The sequence below is a fragment of the Cygnus atratus genome, chromosome 1, assembly GCF_013377495.2.
Source record: "Cygnus atratus isolate AKBS03 ecotype Queensland, Australia chromosome 1, CAtr_DNAZoo_HiC_assembly, whole genome shotgun sequence".
Taxonomy (NCBI): Eukaryota; Metazoa; Chordata; class Aves; order Anseriformes; family Anatidae; genus Cygnus; species Cygnus atratus.
The window spans coordinates 21,907,200-21,913,852 of NC_066362.1; the positions used below are offsets into that span (position 1 = coordinate 21,907,200).

General features: G+C 48.3%; 1 protein-coding gene across 1 annotated transcript in view; it reads right to left on the minus strand.

Annotated features, from left to right (window-relative positions):
* PLXNB2 (plexin B2) overlaps window positions 1-5,788 on the minus strand; it is a 259,510-nt gene extending 253,722 nt beyond the window's left edge. Inside the window, 1 exon segment of the mRNA XM_050708407.1 lies at window positions 5,705-5,788. The gene's annotated coding sequence lies outside the window, so the exon portion shown is untranslated.
* Between the last annotated feature and the right edge of the window lie 865 nt (window positions 5,789-6,653).

The following is a 6,653-nucleotide window of genomic DNA, read 5'->3' on the forward strand; positions in this document are numbered from 1 at the left end:
AATCATTAAAGACAAAGTAATGACTAAATAACTATGACAAGCTGAAGAAAACCGTAACCTACTAATTTGAATGATTCAGGAAAGCAACTTTTATTTGCTGTGTATGCCTAGGCAATGTCCAAGCAAAAGATAACTAAATTGACCTTTCTGATTCATGATGGCAGACCTCACCTTGTATTTCCGTTGTACCATTTTTACCTAATCAATGTATTTTATTTTTTCTGTCCTTTACTTTCTTCATCTGTCTGAAGACATTCGAATAATAACTATTTCCCCCCTGGGCAAACATGGATTAAAGAACTGGTCCTTCATAAATTCTAAGTAGTGATGCAATTAGTAATGTAAGGGCTACGTCTTCTTTATAAACAGGTATATATAGGTATACACATCTGTCAAAAAGAGGCACTACCTCTTCTTAAACTATACAGAAGATAAATAGGAGCCCTAGGGAAAAAGATGTGAAGAGTTTACTTCTGAATTTTCTATATATTTAAAACACATCCCATTAGTATAGACAAGAGGTTAAGCTTGAAGTGTGAGACAACTTGATTCCTATGTTCTCCAGGAGACTCAGCTATCACCCTAACGATCTCTAGACATAGGAAGATTAGTGTCGGGTTTATGAGAGCTTCCTTCAAACCGAGTTGACATGTAGAACTAATCCAGCTTGACTAGAAAGATGCTAGCCAGGTCTATCCAGCAATAAGCACAAATATATTTTTCTAAAAAATGCAAGTTTTGTAGCAATTCAGTTTAAGTGCTAATAATCATGTGGATTTTATTAAAAAAAAAATGTTAATTAAAGTCATGTTGATCTCTGACAGTTCCTATGTACTTCATCCACCAGAACACTCTTCATGCGTCTATCTGTGCAGAACCAGCACTAAAGCACAGGAAGGACAGCTTGGGGGCAAAGTTTCTCTGCAGCTTTCTGGTTTGCTGTAGGATTGAGGGTTTTAATCAACTTTAATAGAAAGAAAGAGATATTGTATCTGCAACATAAAGGAAACCATGACAGTCAAGTAATATAAAATCTAAAATTCAAACTAACAAAATGTCCCTACTCTTTACTTGTGGCCTGATGCTAGAAATGTCAGTTACTGAGAAAGGCTAGCAAACACTAGAAATACGGTTATGATTAGATAACTAACTGTTTGAAGAAGACACTTCCTCAGAAAGTGGCAAAAGCTTGGAAGCTAAACAGAAAGGTGGAGTAAGGTCGAAAGTGCCTCGGAAGGTGCTGGGTGGACTCTGTCCTTTGGCGAGCACCACAGCTCCCGAGCCCAGGAAGCTCCGCAGGGAGCTAATTATCAAACTGCATCGACGCCACTGCTGGCTCACGGAAGCCAAATTCCAAAGAGAAACTGAACAGCCCAATGAGCACGTGGTGGTGACCACAGCTCTGCTGACACATTCCTGGGGACAAACTCTACGGCAGCCTCCGCCTGAGTAATCGAGCGGGGACTGGTTGGCTCTGGTATTTTTTTTTTAATCGTCATTACTGATGTTTGCTAAGCACAGACTCTTTTGGGTGTTATGTCAACAAGTCTTCCCTCAACCATCTGAGACAGAAAGGAACTTAGAGAGATCCAAAAGTTATCTTTTCCCAGAGACAGAATATCTATTCTATTCTACAGGGACAGAAACTGAGAAATACTTGTTATTAACAGATAAGCCATCTACTATCTGCCTAAAGAAAACAAGTCTCAGCTCTGCAAGAACTCTGCAGCTCTCCAGTCCATCCTGCTGCCCCAGGGCTTGGGGCAACCACATGCCCTCTCCCTCCTCCATCCATCGCCTTCTCTAGAGTCTCCAGGGGCACGGACTCCACAACCTCTTTCTAAAGCCAAATCCAAGTGGTTTTCTAGAGAGTTAGGGAGCTTTTTAACACTAAGCCACTGATGGTTAGATAAAACGGCTATCTTCAACTCATTTCTTCAGTTCCTTATTTCCAGTTTGTCTATGTAGGTTTTGACCAAGCAAGGAGTAGGAGGTTAAAGCACTTACTGTTCAAATACTGCATTTTTAAAACAGACACCCCATAAATGCCTTACTCAGGCTAAGTTTGTTTGTTTTTTAAACAGGAATTAAGAGACCAATATCAAGTCCTAGCTGGCTTCGTGTTTAAAAAAACCCTTAAAGTACTATTCCACTAATTCTAGTTGCTTCTGGCTTTATTATAGCTAATAATGGCCTTCTTCTTATTATTATTTTAATTCTAATGGAAACCATTTACATAGAAGTTGATCCCCCTCACTATAAACTGAGATTCCTGCAGTGATTGAGCAAACCTGCAAGAAAAGGCAAAATAAATATCTACCACTGAGTTGAAAAGGCAAAGATAAAAAGGTAGGAGGAACACCACATTTGTGTTGTTTGTTTACTTAATTCCATTTTAATTATTTAGACTCTCATCTCGCTAACAGGTGCTAACTTTACTTAAAGAAGGACCTACAGCTTTTGTTTGCATAAATCAAGTACGTTTAATCAAGTGCGCATTAGCTCATCAACATATTGGTTCTGATGAGGAACTGCATAAGCGACAATGCCAAGCTATTTTGGGGAATATTCGTTATATGTCTACAGAACAGTCTGACTGGAGGAAAGTGAGAACAAAATGACAGTAAAAGAACTGTAGCAATTACTTTACTAGCAGTTAACGTTTGCCATTAACTGCTTGCTGGCAAGAGTTTAAAGTTGCAAACCCTAATTTAAGCTTGTTACCTTAATTTTACAATTGTAATTCAATAGTCAGAATGTGGCACTAGTGTAATAAATACCTTCATTCAGTGCTTCATATAATAAATATATTAAAAGTGCATGAAAAGTTTCACATTCTAGGCATTACAAAAATATTTATGATCAGTATTACATCTTCATTAAATATACATAGATGTACAAACCATTTTTTTTCAAAAACAAGCTAGAACCCAAACATGTTAGCAACAAGTCACTGGAACTTTTTGTTGTTAGCAAGCATTCATGAAGAGAGCTCCCTTCAAAATGCACATTCATTTTTGGGGAGCTTATTGCACGCATGGCAAACAGCCCCTGATTTTGTTAAGCCTTTATGCTGATTTTGTTAAGCCTTTATGCTACTTCCAATAATATCTGTAGGAAGGTTTGGGCAGAAAAGGGCTGTGCCCTCTGTGAGGACATTTTACATATTTTTATATATATATATATATATATACATATATATATATATATAGGTTCTTAAGTTAGATGTACAAAGCAAGATTTGTCTAGAAGAAACACGTTGTTCACTTGCTGATTGCCAGAATCCAGGTGGGAGGAAGGATGGGAAGAGGAAGGCTGTTCCAGCACAGCATGCTACGTTCCTCTGAAACCCAGAAAGCCAAGTGCTATGACTGAGACCATTGCACAACCTCTCCCCGTGCAAAGCTGCCTCCCCGCCACTGGTACCCACTGAGACTCTACACAGAGGTAGCTCGTTCGAGTTGCGTTTTCTAGGCGAAACACCATTTCAGAAGAACATACAAGAAGAACACAAAACTGGAGCCCGATTTAGCTGACCCCAGCTGTTTGCCTTGTCCCTCTGCCAGCACAGAGAGAGGAGCAGGAGGCTCACGCTACTGGACTTGACAACATTACGTGCTAACATGAACAGCCATAAAATGCAGTTTACATTCATATGCCAAGCTGTAAACTCTGGCAGATTCAAGCTCCAATAGGAAACAAGGCTGAATGGCAAAGTAACCTCTGGCAAAGGGACAGGATGAACAGCTGGATGCTTCAGCTCCCGGAGCATAAGTCAGAGTCACAAGTGTATTTATTATGCTGTCCTTCCCATGTCGTCAGCAATCTGGGAGTATCAAGGAAGTCTGGTAACAAAACTGTTGCAGCAGATTACCACGAGTAACCAAAGCTTCAGGTGCATGTTCGGGGGTTCACTTTACTACTAAAAGCATCACATTTTGCTGGGTCAACGCCAGCTTTGTCCAGTTGTATCAGAACATAGAAAAAGCTTTTGTTACCAGAAATCACCATGCAAACTCCTCTCCCAAACACAGCCATCATTTACGTTCTCTATTGGTTTAACACTCTAAGGAAGATAATTTTCTACTTTGCTTTCAGTCAGGCTTTCCCACCAGGGCTTGGGAACCACAAGCATTCAAGGCAACAAGGACAAACCACGCCAGGCTCGGGAGCAGACTTCCTCCCTTTTGTTTTGGCTGGAAGCGTGCTCTGTTCTGGCTTTTCCAACACAGGCGGCAGCCCCCGCACCGGAGCGTGCAGGATCAGTCTCACGACCCAAGAGGCAGGCTGGGTATGAAGTGCTGGCCCCAAGTGCCTTCATGAGCTCTCTCTCTGCTTCACAGCTAATGGGTCATCCACCCAGCTCACAACCCCGCTCTTGCAAGGCTGGTTATGTATTTCGAGCTTTGGAAAGGTGAGAGAGAACTGCCAGCCCAACTTTAGGGCTGACACCCTTCGAAAAGCTTGAGGCGATCCCAGGTACGTCCCGGCAGCCCACTGCTTACCGACCCTAGCTTCCTTCTAGATTCCATTGTAATGAGAACATATATAGTACGACAAGCACATATCACTCTTGAATGAATTACCTATTGAGAGTTCCCTCTGGTGTTCACTAAGTTAATCATCACATTCAAGGTAACAGCGTTAGCTACAAAAGCACCAAGTTCCCCCACGAGCAAGTTTTCGTTCCATGGTGGTAGGGACAGGACCGCAGCCTCGCAACTCACCGACAACAAAGAGATTTCCACGAGATTTCGGAGCCTCGAGAAACTTGCAGCTCGCTCTACATTCACCCCAGCAGCCGGCTAACCCCAAAAGGACCCGAACCGGTGCCGCTCCCTCCCGTCCCTGGGTGGCACCGAGGCTGCGCCAGCCTCCCATGGGGAGACAGCCGCAAGTCGCAGGTACAGCCCATCGCGACACGGAAAAAAAAAATAAAAAAAGGAAGGTAGAGGTGTTTTGCGGTGCCGAATAACTAAGCTTTGAGTCACCCATGTTCCAAGCTCGCACTTCCATTCTCCCGCACGAAACGCGAGCGAAGCACCCCCTATGTAATTAACAGCTCGGAAAGAAAGTTTAAAGCTGCCTGCGCGAAGAGACGAGAGGAAAAACCCGAAGCAGCTCGGAGCCGGCGGGGAGCGGGGCCGGGGCTGGCCGCGCCCGGAGCCGGGGAACCGGGGCCGAGCTGCGGGGACACGGGGGGCGCCGCGGCCCTTGCAAGGACCGCGCAAGGACCGCGCTCGAAGTGCGGAGCCGCGCACGGGGGAGCCCCGAAAGCGAAACCAGCAGGGGGGCGAGGGGCAGCGCAACCCCCCCGTGCCGTGCCGGTCCCTCCGCCCTGCCCGATACCCCGCGATCCCGGGGAGAAGGGGAGAAGGAGGAGCTCGCCCCCCCGGCAGGGGAAGGGGCTGCGTTACCTTCAACAGGTGCAGGCAGGGGGGAGCCCCGCGGAGCCCCGGAGCTGCCCGAGCGGCCGGCAGCCCGCAGCCCGGGGCTGGGCGGAGGCGCTACGGCAGCCCCCGGCGGCCGCCCGGTGCTCCCCGCGGGCCCCACCTCGGGGAGAGGAAGGAGGGGAGGCAGGGAAAGAGGAGAGAAAGAGCCCCGAGAGGGATCGAGCGGCCGTCACATGGCGCTGCCGATCCGCCGCCCGCCAGCCGGAGCCTACGCCGGGGAGTCGGAGAAAAGCTGCGAGGAGGGGACACACCTGTAGGCGCAGCACATATCCGCTGTGAGCACAATGCGAGACAGGAAACTGAAAAAAACAGCCCAGGGAAGGAGAGAGGCTCCCGTCCCTCCCTCCTTCCCTCCCTCCCTCCGTCCTCCTCCTCCTCCTCCTCCTCCTGCTCTCTCCACCCCCTGCCCCCGGTCAGGATCCGCTTGCAGCGCTGTCTCCTGCCGGGAGCAGCAGGCAGAGGGCCGGGCGGAGGAGACAGCCGCACTTTCTCTCTCCCTTTCCCTTCCCCGGCTCCGCATTGTGTTGCCCGCCAGCCAGGCAGAGACCAGGGGGCTCCCCCCGCGGGGGAACCAGGGCCGGGTTGGGGGATCCGCTCCAGCCTCCGGGATGCGAGCCTCGGGCTGCCCTCGGGAATCGGTAGCCGGTACCGGGGAGCGGGGGGACCCCCGGCTGTGCCCAGCCTGGACGCCCGGGGGTGCCCGGCACGGCCCCGGGGGGGGTCGGGGAAGCGCCCCCCGAAGGGGTCGGGAAGGGGGAGATCGCCACCCCTCGTCCCATCAGCGGGGAGGCAGCTGCTGCGGGGCTCTCGGTTCCCCTCTCCCGAGCGCTCCTGTCGTTGTGGGGCCCAAAATATGTCCCCCCCACCCCCGGCAACATCTGGAGTGAACTTAGGGTACTTCGGGGTTTATCCCTCTCTGGTATACTGTGCTCGATCGCGCTTTCTGAAGGTCTTTTCCCCCTCTGGGGCTCTCCTCCAAAAACCCAAATTTCTTCCTTTCTCCCCCAGAAACACCCAAAGAGGAGAGCCCGCTCCTTGTGCATAAACAGGGCGTCGCATTGCTGCAGCATCAGGGGCTTCCCTGCGCCCAGATGCCAAATTTGCCTTGACTATATATCCTTATAACATAGGGATGATCTATTAAAAAGAGGGATGGGTTAGAAGAATGGCTCACGTAAGCTTTAGGCAAGTTGTTTAGAC